Source organism: Maniola hyperantus, chromosome 20 (assembly GCF_902806685.2).
Source record: "Maniola hyperantus chromosome 20, iAphHyp1.2, whole genome shotgun sequence".
Classification (NCBI taxonomy): domain Eukaryota; kingdom Metazoa; phylum Arthropoda; class Insecta; order Lepidoptera; family Nymphalidae; genus Maniola; species Maniola hyperantus.
The window spans coordinates 10,995,712-11,015,539 of NC_048555.1; the positions used below are offsets into that span (position 1 = coordinate 10,995,712).

General features: G+C 38.5%; 1 protein-coding gene and 1 long non-coding RNA gene across 2 annotated transcripts in view; both read right to left on the minus strand.

The window, feature by feature from the left end:
• The window catches only part of LOC117991798 (zinc finger SWIM domain-containing protein 4-like), a 105,534-nt gene that overhangs the window by 75,839 nt on the left and 9,867 nt on the right, over positions 1–19,828 (minus strand). The gene's annotated exons all lie outside the window — the stretch shown is intronic.
• Positions 3,959–4,982, minus strand: LOC138403742 (uncharacterized). The gene is made up of 2 exons (XR_011237928.1): positions 4,323–4,982; positions 3,959–4,124 (listed from the first exon to the last, which is right to left on the minus strand). It is a non-coding gene; the product is annotated as an uncharacterized lncRNA (long non-coding RNA).

Sequence of the window (19,828 nt, forward strand, 5' to 3'; positions counted from 1 at the left end):
ACGTAAAGAAAAACTCGAGCTCTCTTCAAGGGGGTATAAAAAACTCCTACAAACGAAATTCTACCTTAAGCCTTAGCTAATAAGATTGTATTTTGATTGAGAGACAGACAACCCTCAATCGACGCAGGGGTCTAATGACACCCGATACTTTTTTTTTGCGTTTTATGCGATTTATTTTCTAGTCGCAGTTAATTGGTATTTTTCTCGAAATAGACGATATTTAAATATAGCACGCGACTGAAGCTTGACACGTTACTGTCTGTGTAGTGAGTTCTTGTGATTTGTCGCAATCGTAAACGGAATTTGATGCGCAAATCGACCAATCGGAGCGCGCTTCGAGCGTCATCAGCTTCAAACCCCACCACTATTGTCGTACATACTCCTAACACAAGCTTAACGCTTAGTTGGAGGGGAAAGGGGAATAATAATTATGTATTTACGCTGTTGATTACTTTCAAATTAACAAAATAAACAAAATAAAATAATGTTCTCAAAGGTGTGTGAAGTCTACCAATCCGCACATGGCCAGCGTGGTAGACTATGGTCAAACCCTTCTCACTTCGAGAGGAGACCCGTGCTCTGTAGTGAGCCGGTGATGGGTTGATCATGATGATGATGATGAAACCTGTGCCAGTTCAACGTCAGGACGTCTCAGCCGCATCCGATATCTGGGATCCTAAGATGCCTTATATTTGGACGCGGACGGTACCACTGGGTTTTTTGGTGGGTAATTGGGTATGCTGAAGGCGTAAAAAAAATTGCCAGTGAGACCCACATACCCGCCCTTGTACGGGATGCGTAACAGCATTTTTACCAGCGGAAAAAAGGTCAACATACAATGGCTTGAAAATAAACCCAGAATCTGCTCGTAACATACCTGTAACATACATTGGCAGCTTGAAAATACACCCAGAATCTTGCAGTAAAATATAAACTGAAATAATAATAAAAGTCACGAATGCGTTCAACATAATATGAGATACAAAGTAGGATAAATGCAGTACTCATAAATACAACAATGTTGTGTAATGTATGTAATATAGTGTGCTAAGTGCGTTTTCGAGGAAAGCGTAGATTAACTGAACATTTATTTATATCGTTGGGTTTATTAGATTTCACTATTACAAAATATATTACACTATACTTCAAACAAGTATATTTTAACCGACTTCCAAAAAGAAGGTGGTTCTCAATTCGGCCCGTTTTTTTCCGACTTCTTTTTGCTTTTTCATTTTACACGTTCTCGATATTTAAGAAGTGACCTCTTTGCAGCATTATCTTTTCAAATTAGTACCTATCTATTTCATACAACTTTTAAACAACATTGGCACCGATTCCGTTGTCTTTCTCTAAACTAAATTTAGAGTATCTGCATCCTTTTCTTTTTAACGATGCTAAAATGGGACAGAACATGAAGTTTACATTTAAAGACTCTAAATTTTAGTGCACGCTACAAATTTAAACAATAGGCTCGTGACTGTGCGCTAAAACCACGGGGTTTATCATCTAAAAATTAAGTTTAAAACTGTCAAACTGCGTCTGTCCTTTTCATAATTATTACTTACATTAGTAAGAAGAGGATGCGAATACTCTTAAATTAGGTTGTGTCAGAATCAATACCATTGTTGAACTAATAATAACTTTTCATGATCATCTAGAATAAACGTTTTTAAAAATCCCGTGGGAACTTTGATTTTCCGGGATAAAAGTATCCTATGTCACGCTCTCACGCACCAGGTCTTTAACTATGTATGTATACCCAATACCCATGCAAAAATCATGTCGATCAGTTGCTCCGTTACGGTGTGATAAAGGACAAACCAACACACTTTCGCATTTATAATATGGGTTGTGATACAATCTATCGTGGTAATAAGTAGATACTCTTGCTATATTTTTATAATTTTTAGAGTTTTTGTGTTTTAGTGTAGCCTGTATACACTTCAAGGAAATTTCTAAATAAATACATATCAAAAATTGCGGACCGGCAGGAATCGAACACGCGTCTTCGGGCGCGATCCAAGGAGACGCGTGTTCGATTCCTGCCGGTCCGCAATTTTCGATATAGTATTTAAAATTATTTTGATACTCTTGCGTTTTGCCTATAGCTAGCTTCTAAATTTTGTGCTACAGCACGGCTAGCATGGGCCGAAGATAAAAATTATATCCCCCGATTTTATCCACTGCACAGGAGATAACATTAACTTCTCCACCCCTCAGAGCACGGCAACAGGGGAGAGGAGAAGTTTATCCCCGTTTGACATTTCACGGGGACTCGGGGGACTATTTATCCACCGTCTATAGCATGGGGCCAAATAAAAGAAGATAAACTGTCCTTTTTTGACATTTGAGAGGGATAATTTTATCATCGAGATTAGAGGTGGGTATAAGCTCATAGAACTTTAACTCAATTATTAAAAGATCAAAAAACATGTCTCGCGCTTTTTTTATTAGTTTGAAATAGAGAATTTAGAACGAAAATAACATGAGCACGTAATTAGTGATGGAAGTAATCCCTTTGAATTTCCCGACGCTGAGTTCCGACACTTGTTTCGGATGGACAAATATTATGTGCTGTACTTATGCGAGCAGCTTAATGAAGCACTAAAGCCGATTAATTCGGTGGATGGATTCATAAAAGTAAGTAAGTACTTACCTATTACCTAAAACCATCTTGTGCAAACGAATAGGTACCTAATTTAGGTTACCTACTTAGGTAGGTAGTAGGTACCTACAAATAGGTATTCGCGGCTATTCTCTATTTATTCTACGTCCTCACATCTATAAGACTCTTGGCAGATGGTAGTTACCAGTGAGATACAAGTCAAGGTCATGGGATGACTATTGCCCGCGACTTCATCTGTGTGGATTTAGGTTTTGAAAATCCTGTGAGAACTATTTGATTTTCCAGAATAAAAAGTAGCCGGTGTCCATCCTCGGGATGTAAGCTAACTCTGTAGGTACTAAATTTCATCTAAATCGGTTAGACTAGCTTTTCACAGCCCAACAGGCTGCGAAAAGCTAGCAGACAGACAGGCAGACACACTTTCGCATTTATAATATTAGTATGGATTATTGGAAATATAAAATAACACAATGACTCATTATAATAAAATCATTTATTTGAACAAAATAGGCAGGAGTCTAATTTAACAAAACAATTCTTAAATTAAAGTACACACCTATATCATAGTTAAATACATAATGATACACAAACACAATAACACTTTACAAATTATAATGGTTCATCATAAGTGTTTTGTAAGAGTAAATATGTTAGCCTATTATACTTTATAGACCATTTCAGTATATCCTCTTACTCTTAATTTATTATTATTGAAAATCATTAATGTATAAATTGTATATTTCAGAATTCCAATGGAACAACCAAAGGACAGACTAGAAAATGTAACAAATAAAGAAATCTCACATATCTATGGATCAAACCAGACTGCTAACTGTTGCCCGACAATAAAAGGGAAAAGGGATGGAATAATAAATACATATTTGCATTAAAATATATTTCTTTAAGTACCTATTACCTAAAACCACCTTGTGCAAACCCATCCTTATATCTACTACTACTACTAGGGTTCTGTAGGGTACCAATGGGACCCTATTACAGTCTCAGCTCTCCATCTGTCTGTCTCCTGAAACGTAACAGGTTAAAGTTGAAATTTTGTACTTATTTCTATTGCTGCTATAACAAAAAATAAGTTTCTTCAAAAAATAATTTTGCTTTAAGTACTCTTTCTGTGTGATTGAGTAACAAACACAAACTCTTAGGCATAATATTAGGAATACCAATTAAAACAATGCTTATTTGGATGTACACAAATCTCTGATGTTAACTTAACAGATCTAAAAGTAGTGCTATTATCCTTAAGAAAAGGAAGTAACAAGTTTAATGTTCAATCAAACCACACTGCCATAGAATAACTTCCTATATTCATAACTATTTACAAATTACAAAAATGTACATATCCTCTACTTACTTTTTATTTATTTATTGGCATTTATAGGAAAACCACTCGGGGCTATTGGTTTTATAAAGTACCCACTGTGTACAAAGTGGGTTAAACGACAGTCTCACCATAGTCCACCACCGACACTTCAAAGATTTCCTGCCATAAGATAAAAAACATTGGCTTGACATGCTTATAAAGGAATTAGGTTAGTTTAATAGCTCAAACCATACCAGCTTAACCAATTTTAAGTGATATTGAACTCTTCTCAGTGCAGTGTGCTGAACTGTTAGTTTTATCATCATCTCAAACAATAATGAAAATATTTTATGTTGATAAGATGTGTACCTAACTTACCTATTCCAATAGGTAGGTACCTAAAGTTATTTTGAGTTTGTTATACAAGACACACATTTAATAGAACTAAATTAATACACGCATCTCTCTGGCTGGCCCATTATGGAGTCTTCAGGTCCAATTCCTGTTGAGCATTTATGCCCAACAGTGATAATTAATATTGAACACTTATGTGCTCATATATGTGACCGACGGCACTATTGAGACATTTCCCGGTGGTCCTACATCCCGAGCTGCCTCATCATACTTGTCAGTCAGTGGCCAGTGCCCTTCTTCAAGTACATATTTCCATGTCTGCAAATAAAACAACAATTTATGCATTTCTTTGTCGCTAACAATATCAATATATTATCACTTCAATTTTGTGTACTGACTAACACAAATTGTCTTTGTGATACTTACTGTGATAGCTAGGAATTTCAACTATTCGATTATTTTTTAATTTGGATAATTCAAAAGTGGAGTTAGGTTAGGTAAACACAAACAATAACAATACTTACGTGCATAATCTTCTGTGAATGTTTTTTAAACTATTTTACGGCTCCGGCTTCTAGCTCTTTTAAAATAAAAAGCAGCCACAGACGAGTTACGAGTAACGAAAACGAGCAAAATCAAAAGCACAGATAAAAAATAATAACACTTTGACATTAACCGAGGACTAGTCTTTTCCCGCCTTATCACCGGGGATAATTATATCCAACCCTGTGCCCATGCTCGGAGAGTGGAAATAACTATCGGAGGGGATAAAATTTTTATCCTTTCCTCGGGGAGAAAATTTCCCGGCCCATGCTAGGCCTGCAGGGGTCGAAATGACACCTTACCAAGTTGACAAAGTTTTGGATGGTTAGGAAATTAAAACAGAACATATTGAACTTGATACTGTTATGACGTTGAAATGCCTGGAGCGGGATAGCAGCCTGCCAAAGGAAACATTATATATCATTGCCTACAAGGTGTGGAGGTGGGGAAGTTTGCCAAATCGCCTGCAGACTGCTGTGTACATATTGGCAAGTCCAACAGTTGCCAGTGCCAACTTCCTCGAGACTTGGACATCCGATTTCCGCCAGGTGCCAAGACGCCATTCGCTTGAGGTGGCAGCGAACACTGGATAATTTATTAAACGAAAGTATAGTGCATTCAATATTAACTGGCGTGTTTCCACTTGCGACCGTCATTACCAATAACAATAGGATTACATTCGATATGCCACGTAAACAATAGGGGTAATAAACCAAACACTCATAGAGTCCATTCATTTTTAAAGGAGCCGGTTCAACATATTTTGTTGCAAACCAACCAGTGTTGATACTTTTGAATTCTCCCGCCACGACTTAGTTCTATCGTTATTGCTAATGACGGTCTCAAGTGGAAATACGCCAGTTAATATAGAATGCACTATACCTATCGAGGTTTTAGAGCGGTGAATTTATTGATAACAATATGTTTGATATAAGCTGTTTGATGAAAGATTGATTGGGAGTTGGATATCTTTCAAATATAATGATATATCAGAATTTTACTAGTATCTTTGTAAAGGATTTTTTTTTTAAAAGAACATTAGGGTTCTATACCTCGAAAGGCTGTCTATCTGACCAAAACCTATAAGGTACTTCCCGTTGACCTAAAATCATGAAATTTGGCAGGTAGGTAGGTCTCATAGCAGACATTAGAGGAAAATCGTGAATTTGTGGTTACATCACGAAAAAAAACCGGCCAAGTGCGAGTCAGGCTCGCGCAATGAGGGTTCCGTACTACAGTCGTATTTTTTCGACATTTTGCACGATAATTCAAAAACTATGATGCATAAAAATAAATAAAAATCTGTTTTAGAATGTACAGGTGAAGACCTTTCATATGATACCCCACTTGATATTGTCACTCACTTCGAAAGTTGAAAATACTAATTATTAGTTCATGACCACAATTTTTTTTTGTGTGATCTAACCCTAAATTCACGGTTTTCAGATTTTTCCTCAAATGTCAGCTATAAGATCTACCTACCTGCCAAATATTTCATGATTCTAGGTCAACGGGAAGTACCCTGTAGGTTTCTTGACAGACAGACAGACAACAAAGTGATCCTATAAGGGTTCCGTTTTTCCTTTTGAGGTACGGAACCCTAAAAATGAGGGTAACGAGCCGGTGGGCCGAATTTTATGCTTAGCAACTACCTAAGCTTGGTGATCGGGGGTGTCCGGCTATTAGGCGTCTATAGGTGGTTGTCTATGGTAGGTAGCAAACAGGTCAATAGATAATGAGATCTCACAGTAAGTACTCATACATACATTTCACTCAGAAGACCAGTGTTCAAAACAAAGCTCTAGATTAAAGGATTTTGGCTGCTCGGCAGTGCCTTTGCAGATGCTGAATATTGGCAAGCGAACAACTCGAAAGCACAATATGACCGTATAAAAACGGGTCAAGTGCGATTCGGACTCGCTCACGAAGGGTTCCATACCATTGTACAAGAAAAAGTACTTATTAATTTTTTGTGATGTAACCACAGACGCTATAAGACATTGCTACGTCTGCCTTTCATGATTCTAGGTTAATGGGAAGTACTCTATAGGGTTTGATTCCCTTGACGGGTTTTGACAGACAGAGAGACAGACACACAGACGGACAACGAAGTGATCCTATAAGGATACCTTTTTTATCTAGAGATACGGAACCCTAAAAATACTGGCCCAAATATCTGGAAGTAGTTAACAGCCTGCCAAAGGCTAATATTTGTAGAAATTGTTGTTCGAAGTGTAGAAGTGGCTTGGTTTTCCAAATAGCATGAGAAACGCTGTGTATACATTGGCAATAGCTTGGAGATGATTGCCAAGTTTCCTCCTAAGATTTGGAAGGCCTGCGTCCGTCAGGTGCCAAGATGTTATTAGTTACACCTGGTTAAATGCGGCAAATACAGGGAGATGAGATTTTCAATAATTACGAGTAACTCGTATTTCGCTTTAGGGATCATATAAGGCTAACTGTGCTGGTTATATTTTTGCCAGAAGAAGTGTTGCGACACAGAAATCGACACATTACGAACAGACATTAGTCTGTCTATTCATCAAAATTTACAAACATCAATGTTAATAAAAAAAACCACCCCAAAAACTTGAAACTTTATAGAAGAGTTAACAAAAAACCTGAAAAAACTGTATTGTACAAAATATATCACAGCAGCATTCACAGCAGATGTTGTACTGACGTTGACATTTTTACGTGAAATTTAATACCACTGTCACCAGTGGAGGTCTAAAGCAATATACTTGGAATGGCTGTGTACTCTTGTATCTACTTGTTTTTGCAAGGTCTTTGTTCAAGCGAGATTGCGTCCTCAGGCGAAAATCTTATGATTGAATTCTTGGCTCCAGGGTAAAGTAAACCTACTTTGCATTCTAAGCGTCTATGGAAGGAAATTAGGGGATAATTTTTTTGAAGGTAGTGTGCTTGTGTGTGTGCTGCATTTAGGTTACCAAGATTGACCTTTTCATTATTTGGATGGGTGATAGAACTTTTTTTCTTCTAAGCTGTAGAGAAGGCTTGTAAAACTATTACCTCGATCACGTACGGTACGGGTGTAGTTTAATTAGCACACCCGTCAAATAAATATCAGGACCATAGAAAAGAACAGTAGGTGCAAAAAGCAATATTCTCAAATGCTGTTTCACCTACTTGTTTTTGTAAGGTCTTTGTTCAACGAGATTGCGTCCTCCGGCGACAACCTTATGATTGAATTCTTGGCTTCAGAGTAATTTAGACCTACTTTTCATGTTTTCTAGCGTCCATGCAAGGAAATTAGGAGATAATTTTTTTGAAGGTTATGTCCTGTGCTACATTTTGTTGACTGCGCAAGTTACCAAGTTTAACCCGTTTCTTTATTTGAATCTTGGGAAGTTCACTTTTCTTCTAAGCTTTAGAGAAGGCTGTAAGACATATGGGTGAAGTTTATGCACACTCGTTAAATAAATACCAGGGCGATAGAAAATAACAGCAGGTCTAAAAAGCAATATTCTCAGAATGGCTGTGTACTTTTCTTTCACCTGCTTGTTTTTGTAAGGTCTGTGTTCAACGAGATTGCGGTTTCGGGTGACAATCTTATGATTGAATCAGTACCCTTATTATAAATGCGAAAGTGTGTTTGTTTGTTGGTTTATTAGTATGTTGATTTGTCCTTCAATCAGGTTGCAACGGCGCAATGGATTGACGTGATTTTTTGCAAACCGGTTCGATTAGGTGCCAATCTGAATCGACCCTAAAGTATAAGTATGATTTCCATCTAGGTCATTATTTACCTCAAAGAACAGCGTAAGAAATAGACAGTAAAATTTAATAGAAAAACTGTAAAACACAATTATTTGCTGGTAACACCCCTATTTTCTCCGCTGGACTATAAATAACCCCAGGGCTGCCCCGAGGCGGAACAATCATCTGTAATTTGTAGCAATAACTTGTATCAATATTAAACAAATTGCCCCACCTCGCTCACCCTAGCGCCGCCATTGTAATCTTTGATAATAACTCTCAGGTGGTTGATGATCCATGTACAGGTAAAAACAGGTAAAAACTACTTTGAACCTGCGATAAAATTCCATACACTATAAACTTTGTCAGGGCAACATAGTTCCGTATCTCCACAAAAAAGGAATCCTTATAGCATCACTACGTAACGATGTCTTACAGCAGAATTAAAGAGAAAATCCAGGTTAGATCATATAAAAAATTAAAAAGTGTTATTTTTATTACGATGGACGTTGGTACGGAACCCTTCGTGTATGAGTCCGACTCACAATTAACCGGTTTAAAAAATATATTTATTATCTTCGTGACTCTTAGCAGAGTGGTCGTGGTCTTCACGAAGTAACGTTTTCAAGGCAGATGTTATGCGCCTCACAAGCATTCGCCACTTTTCCCTGCTGGCTGACAGCCTGGTGCACTCGTGTAAGGGACGCCCACTGATTTAATTTAGGCGACCTTCCTCGCCTCCTAATGCCCTTGCTTTACAGAACAAGGCTCTCAGAGTCTCAATGATTGAGAGCGTGGATTTGACCTGCAGCTCGTTCCAGCAACGCACAAGAGTGCAAATACTATTTTATACATGGCATAATCTTGTACCTATATCAAATATTTGAAAAGAGCAACCGCCGAGTTTCTTGCTGGTTCTTCTCGGCAGGAAAGGCATTCCGAACCAGTGGTAGATGCATCCGACTATTCGTAAGCACTTGTAAAAGTTTATACGAATAAAAAAGATTTTCATTTCATTTCAATGGAGTCATTCTCACGTCAGAAGACGTGTAGCAAGAACTTTACAAGATATGGTCAAGCGAACAAAATTTTTCACGGTTTAGAAACCAAATAAATCAGCGCCACCTCTTAGATAGGTACTAATGAGCGACCCGTTTGAAATCCAGTCGTCACTGAGGTTGCATTGGTGCATAAGCACAAATGAGTCGGTGCCATTTTGTTTGTTCAATAACCCTGTCTATACGAAGTAATATATATGTATGTATGTATAAGTCAATGTTAGTATGCAACTCTGTACTAACGCCGAAAGGCGCGTTTGGAACCCTCGTAGCTTTAGTTTTAAGTTTACGTTATTAATTACCATTTACACCACTACATAATCTTACAAATCCAACAATCTACTATCAAGAAGTGTACAATCAAAGTAGATAGTACTTTGATAAATTATTTGACTTTGAATGCAGACTTCTTGAAGTATAGATGATAGAGACGTCGCGTTGGTAAGAAATTCGATACATGTGGTTCGTTATAATATATTATCGCTATCTAAACGTGAGTCTTTAGAGTCTTCATAAGTGCCCTCATTTGAAGATCATCTATAAGATCGCTTCATTGTCATAGCTTATTAGCTTGATGCCTGGACTTCGTCGGCGGAGGTTAAGGTTATCAGGTACACCTGTGCGAAATTTCGCTAAAATCAGCACGGATGGGCTGTGAACAGTGGCGTGCACAGAGTTTGAAGCCAGCGCAAGCATTAGTAAGATAGGCCTTAGATACCTACACCTTATAGAGACCTGCTGAATGCCAGGTCATAAAGAAAAATGAGCACTGGTCATTTCAACTGGGGTAAGCAGTACTTTTATGCCTCTATGAATTGCACGCCACTGGCTGTGAAAGGTTGACGTATAGACAGATACACTTTCGATGGATTTCATTTCTAAGTCCATTAGCTGAATTAGAATAGCAGCAACATTTTCGCAAGGAAACAACATAGCAATTCGCTGTGCAGTCAATTTTTTAAGCCACAAATGGCTTAAAAAACATTGACCTCAAACTGAGCAAAAAGTCGCTCGGTTTCAGAAATGCGTCATATGCTACAATACGTTGTTAACAACTCGTTTCCGTTCCGTTCCGTAATGCGCCTTAATGATACCGTCGACCCATGGTTAGACCATTGTCTTAACTTGAATATCAAAATGTAACACGTATTTTTGGGTTGTTTTTGCTCCATGCTTCATAGTTAGCGTTAATTCGTACTTTTTTGTTCGTACCAATCTGTTTTTGCAGTCGAAAAGGTGATTGATAAACAGTGAGATTGTTTCCTTTTACTCGCTATACTTATTTTTCTCCTTATGTGGGTAATTTTAGTGCTCAAAGTCACAAATATAATGCATTTTGAAATAATTGAAAGTATTTAGAAACAAATCTGTCAAGGATTTTTTATGCTCATCTTAGTTTTTGCAGGCAAAATGTGTTTGATAAACTGCATTGAGATGATTTTGCTCTTTATGTAAGCAATTTCAGTGTTTAAAGTCGTTAAAATACGTATTTTGAAGAAAAAAACCGCCCAAGTGCGAGTCAGGCTCGCGCAATGAGGGTTCCGTACTACAGTCGTATTTTTTCGACATTTTGCACGATAATTAAAAAACTATGATGCATAAAAATAAATAAAAATCTGTTTTAGAATGTACAGGCGAAGAACTTTCATACGATACCCCACTTGATATAGTCACTCACTTCGAAAGTTGAAAATACTAATTATTAGTTCATGACCACAATTGAATTTTTTTTGTGTGATCTAACCCGAAATTCACGGTTTTCAGATTTTTCCCCAAATGTCAGCTATAAGATCTACCTACCTGCCAAATTTCATGATTCTAGGTCATCGGGAAGTACCCTGTAGGTTTCTTGACAGACAGACGGACAGCCAGACAGACAGACAGACAGACAGACAGACAGACAACAAAGTGATCCTATAAGGGTTCCGTTTTTCCTTTTACGTACGGAACCCTAAAAAAAACTTTTAACTTGATAGGTACCTACGGTCTTTCAAAAATGAAAAATTGCATGTTTCATGATTTTTATAAATTCCACTCATCGATTTTCAAAAACTCAACTCGAGCGAAGATTTTATTTTTGTAGAAGTATCACTTATCTGCACCTAAACTCTATCAGACCTGACCTATATTCGACCTGAGTGTTATAGATTTGGCGTAGAGCTGACCAAGTTAGCGTATCAGTTAATTTAGCAATGTTTATTTGACATGGTTGTTTTATCGCCGGGTTAACTGGGGCAGTATCGACTATCGACAATCAAGCGATATCGATAGCTTGCATAATAGCGAGAGAGCCAGTGCGTGCCAGACCTTCGTTATTTTATAACTGATCGTTCTTCCCACTACTGGGAATCTAGTAAATATAGTAGCTTTGGTAGTTTTTTTTTATTAAAAATGGCGAGCAAACGAGCAGGCGGGTCACCTGATGTAAAGTGATTACTGCCGCCCATAAACATTTGCAGTACCAGAGGAACCGTCAATGCGTTGCAGACCTTTCAGGGATTTGTTGTTCCGCCCCTTGAATAACCTCATGTTTTAATAAAGGTGTAAAAAATCTTACGTCCAAGTATAAAGTCTATTTTTTTATTTTCTTCGGACTAGTATTAGAAATCACGTCATGCATTGCCATTTGCCAGACACTTAGTATCATGGAAAACGCCTGCCAGGCACTCATAAATTTTTAAACTTTAAACCAAAGCCACCATGATCCAAACTTCATAGTCGCTGATCGTTCCACCCTGTGTTGGGGACAATACGCAGAGAATTTTTTAGCTTTTATAAAATAACGAAGGTCTAGCATGCGCTGGCTCTTAGTCCATAAGATGTTATAGCTTGTCAAGCACTGGCCTCAATATTTCGTTTGGTGTTGCTTGTTTGGCGAAAATTAATATACTATGTCGGGTTAATGGTTTCTATACAAAGAGCTATTCCAAATTAAAACTTCACACCGCATTTATTTTATTAGCTACTTAGCATTAACTGTATTGAGACGTGGTCACCAGTGGCGTGCAGGCAATAGAGGCATAAATTCACTGCTTACCCCAGTTGTAATAGCTCAATGCATATTTTTCATTATAACCTGCCAGTAAACAGGTTCCTACTTAACTAATGCATACCCTGGCTTCAAACCCTGTGCACGCCACTGGTGGTCACTGACTATGGGCCTCATAAGAAGGCTCAGAGTCACTCAGCGAGCGATGGAGAGTCTTGAGAGCTTGGAATTTCTATATGTGTATAATGAACCAAAAGCTTAATTAGCTATAATCCGCTGAAACAGGTCCAACCTACAGGTGTAGGGTGCAACATGCAGCATGCGACATGCACCGCCCGCCCTCCCACTGCTTATCATGCAGGAAAAAGCAACCACCAGGCAAGCAATACGCACCACCACCACGCAGCGCACAGATTGTAAGGTCTACGTCTCCTGAGGATGCTCAAGAGTCGGGTTCAAACGTGCGTTGTGTGTGTTTTGGGATTTGTGTGGTGCTGCTTGGTGGTGGTGGGTATTGCTTGCCTGGTGGCTGCTTTTCCTGCATGTTTAGCAGTGGGAGGGCGGGCGGTGCATGTCGCATGCTGCATGTTGCATGTCGCACCATACAGATTCGACCTGTTTCAGCGGATTATAGCAAACTAGCTTATGCTCGCGACTTCGTCCGCGTGGACTACAAAATTTCAAAACCCTATTTCACCCCCTTAGGAGTTGAATTTTCAAAAATCCTTTCTTAGCGGATGCCTACGTCATAATAGCTATCTGCATGCCAAATTTCAGCCCGATCCGTCCAGTAGTTTGAGCTGTGCGTTGATAGATCAGTCAGTCAGTCAGTCACCTTCTCCTTTTATATATATATATAGATATAGATATATAGATATAGAAGATTAAGCTTTTGGTTCAATGCGTGAACGGGATCGAGGCGGAGACACGGACCTCCCGAATGGGAGGCCGGTGACTTACTAGGCTAGGCGCCACTAGGCTATCACGCCACGGTACCACTTCCATACCATTCTGAATTCCCTGGTTCAGACGATCCGGTAATATCGGCCCAACAAAGCCGGCGGCCGTCAGTCCGGCTGCACCATTATAATTGACAATAACAAATGATAATGCGATCTACATCACAAAACCATCCTAGCTTCGACGTTAGAGATGCATGCCAACGATCAAACCCAAATCTCCCAAATAGGAGGCCGGCGTCTTAGCTACCAGGCTATCACGGTACCACTTCTATACCATTCTGAATTCCCTGGTTCAGACGATCCGGTAATATCGGCCCAACAAAGCCGGCGGCCGTCAGTCCGGCTGCACCATTATAATTGACAATAACAAATGATACGGATCTACATCACAAAACCATCCTGTCTTCGGCGTGATGGATATTGGATGCTATTGTAACGTATATTTAAAGTTAATGAATCGTTCGGCCGGCTTTGAGATTAATTTAATGATGCCGGGTAAATTATTACGAACGATTCTAGTGTTAAGAGTGCACTCCACGGGTCGCTCCGAGTCGAGCGTGAGCCCATGCTGTTCCAACTTCCAACACTTACGGATGCGACATACTCAAGAGTGAGATGCACGATATTTTAACAACGCAAACCAACGTTTGGTATTTACTTTAGGTTTTATTTTGAAAACTAATTACTATTTATAAAGAAATAACCTAATTAATGTTAAATGTTAAGTAAAGTTTGCCTTAAAGCCGTAAGTGTTGCACATATTGACCCCCCTTCCCCCCATGGTTGAGAACTAGGACAGTAGCCAGCAAGCAGAAAAAACAGCCAAGTGCGAGTCGACCTCGCACACTAAGGGTTCCGTACCATCGTACAAGAAATAACACTTTTTTTTCTTGTTATAGAGGCAATAGAGAAACACATTCTGTGAAAATTTCAACTCTCTACCTATTACGGTTCACGAGATACAGCTCGCTGACAGACAGATGGACGTACGGACGGACAGTGGAGGCTTAGTAATAGGGTTCCGTTGGCACCCTTCGGAACCCTAAAAAGTAAGTACAAGTAAGTATAAAATTGACACCAGTGTCAGTGGCTAGAACAACTCAATTCAGCCTTCCGTTCGTCTGATTGGAGCTAATTGCGGCGGCCTCTCACCTCTACCCCTGCTATCAATTATAGTTTGACCTTAGGGTGAGACTGTATTGGTCCAATTACGTCCCTAGTCCCTGCGTGTATAGTTTACTTAAGTAAAATATTTTAGACATCAGAGACTTTAGAGAATTACTCTCCTAGCGTTTATATAGGTTTTTTGTAAATTATGAACTAGCGCTTGACTGCAATCAGACTTGCTGGCAAGTGATGATCCTTTTGCAGCCTAAGAAAGACGCGCACAGGGGAAAAGATCAGCGACTATGACGTTTGGATCTTACATAGTATAGGGAGATAGGTAAAAAAAGGTGAACAAAATCTTACATCAAAGTACAAAGTGTAATTTTTTATATTTTCTTCGACTAGTAATTAGTTGTATCTGGCAATGCATGATGTGATTTCTAATAAGTACCTACTATTCCAAAGAAAATATTAAAAAATTACACTTTTTACTTTGAAGTAAGATTTTTTGGCACCTTTTTTACCCGTTATCTCCAAAAGCCACTTCCAAACTTCATAATCGCTGATCATTCTTCCGTTTTGGGGACAATACGCAGAAAAACTTTCAGCTTTTATAAGTAACGAAGGTCTGGCACGCGCTGGCTCAAGTATGTCTACACATCTACAGCCAGCGCTCCAAGCGGAAACGTTGCGAAGTTAAAATCAATGGCATTGAATTTTTGACTTTAATTTAAGGCTTTTTAGGTCTATTTTACTTTGACGTTAGAATAGAATAGAATATGTTTTTATTCAAATACACTTTTTACAAGCGCTTTCGAATAGTCGGGTAGTTTTAATTTACCAGTGTATTTGCCTCTCGAATTCTAACAACGTTGGTAAGACGTAAAATCTTATACTAAGCGTACATACATACTCGGTTCTAAAGGCTGTTCCGTAAGTCGTGGTGAGTGGAACCAACGTCATTTCATGCTTGTTTTATGCCCACCGAACAATAAGCAAATATTTATAAATAACGCGGCCGCAGCGCAGCGCTCGCTGGAATTGCTTTTACAAAGAAAACGTTGCAAAACGCTTATTTGTGCCGTCACGCGCTGACCGCTCAAGCGAATATGCATAGAATGCAAGTTTTTGACACGTTTGATATACTTGTGTCATAGTTCACGATAGTTAGAGAACTTCTAACAAAACGTCGAGGCCACGTCGAGGCTTCGATGTCACTGGCAGGCGTCAAATTGTAGTACATAAGACGCAAGTAGCCCTAGTTTTTTTAGTCTAATATTTGACATATACCGTCGATTCAGGATCAAACCGAGAGTTCCTTCACTCTGGTTCACTCTGCTTGTGTTGAAAAAGCAACTCAACTTTTTTGACAACTTCCATGACGCACTGTGGTTTTATATGCGTGACGTCTCGGGTTTGTATCCCGGCTGGATCAATTTGAAAAAGGATAAGGAAAGGATCAGGAAGAATATGTTCATATTTTGGTAGATGAGAGAGGACGGGAGGATTCGCTTTATTTTGATAGATTCACAGCCATTTCTATCACCGAATACGAGCTAAGCTATGATAATGAAGATCCTATGATTGGGTTACACCCTGGATGGTACCTACCATATATTAATTCTTATTAGGTAACTAGTACTTGGGTTTCACACACATACCCGCAGTTCGCACGTCTCTGGTGGAATGACAATATTGATACATTTGGAGAATCCAAACACGTTGGATATTTTACGTCACGTTTACGTGTCGTGTCTTTGTAAAATGGACCTAACAACCGTAATTTTAATGTCTAAATTCAGTATGATCGATTATTTCAGTACAGATAGTTCAACTCAGTTGTGCGCGCGGCCCTATGTGTGGGTAAACCTTGTACATATACAGTGACTTTGTGTGCGTGACAAGAGATACAGTCGGGTACAAATACAAATATACAGTTATTTACGGGTTATATACGGGTTTAAAAAAAAAACAGTTATTTCATAATTTAATGTTTATTTATTGAATATTATTCTGAATCGCTACTTGAAAAATCAAATGATGAATTTTCGGATTCGCTGCTCTCACCAAGGTTAATTATGATTTTTGACTCCATGTCAAAATGTCTATAGTATTCTTCTTTTTTCTTTTGTACATGTCGACAAGTATTACCCCACATCCCTTCATCAATTTGACTTAAACGTTTTTTTTTAAATATATCTCTCGCATCTTTTTTCAGAAATTCGTATACCTACCTTAGCAATGGTTTCTCGAGTCTAAAACAATAATACGTAAACGTCAGCAAGGATAAATTTTTTCGTATAAAGAATCATAATAAATATTAATTACATCTAAATTTTAAATTTAAAAATATTTACCCGACTCCTTAAACATTTTTTCCGTGAAGAACTAGACATTTTCGTAAACGACTGTACCTGTAAGAAAAAGCGATAAGAACACGTCTTGCTCGGACGACGACTGCCGCGTCACTGCCACACGAATGAAAGTTGTATATTTACAAGCCCACGCACACATAGGGCCGCGCGCACAACTGAGTTGAACTATCTATACGGTAAAGGTGCTGCTGACTCTACCTACCTACTATTTATCTATGTACTATAGAGAACTCAAGCATTAAATCAACGTAATTATGACTTTGACGTTCTAGTTCGATATAATATTTGATGTTAAATCTATAATCGTTGTCGAGATGTGTAAACTCGCACTAAGCCTGCAATAATTGCTTACTAATCGTCACAATGTAGGTCATAGATTCTACATCAGTGCGTCAACTGTATACATTATAGCATTTGTCTTTCCCACGGCTAATTAAAATAACGCAATTAAGCTTAATTATATAGAGACTTTAATAGAGTTTCGATACTCGAAATCTATAATCATTGTCGAGATTTGTAAACTCATACTAAGCTTATATAATTGCTTACTAATCGTCACAATGTACCTAGATCATAGATTCTACATCAGTGCGTCAACTGTATACATTATAGCCTTTGTCTTTCCTACAACTAATTTAGCAACGCAATTTAGCTTCATTATGTAGGCTTTAATAGAGTTTCGATACTCGAAATTTATAATCGTTGTCGAGATTTGTAAACTCGTACTAAGCCTGCAATAATTGCTTACTAATCGTCACAATTAGTGCACAAGCTGTGGTAGCCTAGTGGTTAGGACGTCCGCCTTCTAATCGGAGGTCGGGGGTTCGATCCCGGGCACGCACCTCTAACTTTTCGGAGTTATGTGCATTTTAAGTAATTAAATATCACTTGCTTTAACGGTGAAGGAAATCTGCATGCCTGAGAGTTCGCCATAATGTTCTAAAAGGTGTGTAAAGTCTACCAATCCGCACATGGCCAGCGTGGTAGACTATGGTCTATGGCCAAACCCTTCTCACTCTGAGAGGAGACCCGTGCTCTGTAGTGAGCCGGCGATGGGTTGATCATGATGAATCGTCACAATGTAGGTCATAGATTCTACATGAGTGCGTCAACTGAATACATTACAGCATTTGTCTTTCCCACGATTAATTGAGTTATTTGTATTACCACCTTCCTGCTTCTTATCCGGCAGTACTTCATTAATAATTAGTGTAAACAAGTTTTTTTTACAGTCAATCGACAGCTGACACAATATGTTAATTAAGGTGTTTAACACAGTTAAGTATCTGTACTATATTATGCAAAACGGTGGCGCGGCGTGATATTTAGAGTTACTAATATATCGACGGGTTTTCTTTTGATAATGATGCGGTTTTCAACGGATAAGAACCAGTAAGAATCACGTTCACTATGCAGGATGTAACCAGAACGCCGGCAAAAACGAAGACAGGTGATAGCACAGATGACTACTGATTACTGATATAATACTACAAAAAAACGCGAATAATTAAAAAAAAAATCAGGAAAACCCACTCAGTGGCCATTCTGGCCATTCTTCAGCGCTTTGGGAGGCTTCGACACCTAAGAACATGCCAGTATTTGGGATGTGCCGCTCCAGTAAGAATGTCTGTAATGTCCGGATTAAAAAAACTGGATAAAGATTAGTCGAGTCCAGATTAGCCCGATTAGTTTAGTTGGGCTAACGTCGACTAAACACGTGAGTATAGCCGTTGAGAGATATTACATATAATGGATAAGGATTCATATATAGACATCTATTTCCTTTCTATGTATTTCCTTTCTCACAAAGTATAAGCGATTCATTTATCATCAGATAAATGAATCGCTTATACTCAAATCAGTAATCAAATAGTGAGTCTACTTATACGCAAAGATTTCGATCAATGATGTCAACTTCCTCTAAAGCAGGTAGTTTAGATGCAGATCTCTCTCCAACTAGATTTCAAAATAAAGCCAACTCATCGCATCACTATTTTGTATTGGAAACATAATTTGCATAGATTTTAATATTTCTAGCGGGCATCCCAAACAATACCAGAACTCTTCAAAATCTTGTTCGCCTTCGAGCGTTGAATGTGCGCATTGAAAACCGTGCCACTTGAAACCACTCCTTATTCCCATCAGAACAGAGTCCTCATTGAGTGCCCAATTAAGTTTGCTAACCGGCTCTAAAATGCGGTGGTGCTTGCTTACAACGTGTCTTTGTGAATCGGACCAATTTTAGGAGAGCTTCCACGTCCCGCTGATTGTATGATTCCGTGGATGTTTGAGGGAATATCGAGGGTTTCAAGGAAGATCGTGTTAAGCTGGTTCTTTAATACGAGGCCAGCGACAGAAGCACTCTTATGTAGGCACTATGGAACTCTGTTATTTGACAGGGAACCATTGAGCTATGTGTGCTCTTTGGTTGCTCAGTGTGTCTTTGTTGTCATGAATCGTTTCTGTATTGACAGATGGTGGTTTTTCACGGATGTTGCCTGAATGGTCACTTATTCAATGTTGCAGACGATCTTTCAGCTAGTTGTAGGTATTCCTAGAAACATAAATTCGCCAACTTTTACGCAGTTGGATGGTCTTCAATGGGCCCTAACGATTTGTTATTCTTACATAACCGAATAAAAGTTCATCTTCTTTTATATTAACTAACTTTCTTTCATAATAACTAATATTATAAAAGCGATGGTAAGTCAAACTTTTGAAATCTTTTCATGACTAAATAATATACAGTCGAATCGAACTCGTTCAAAAATCGCAG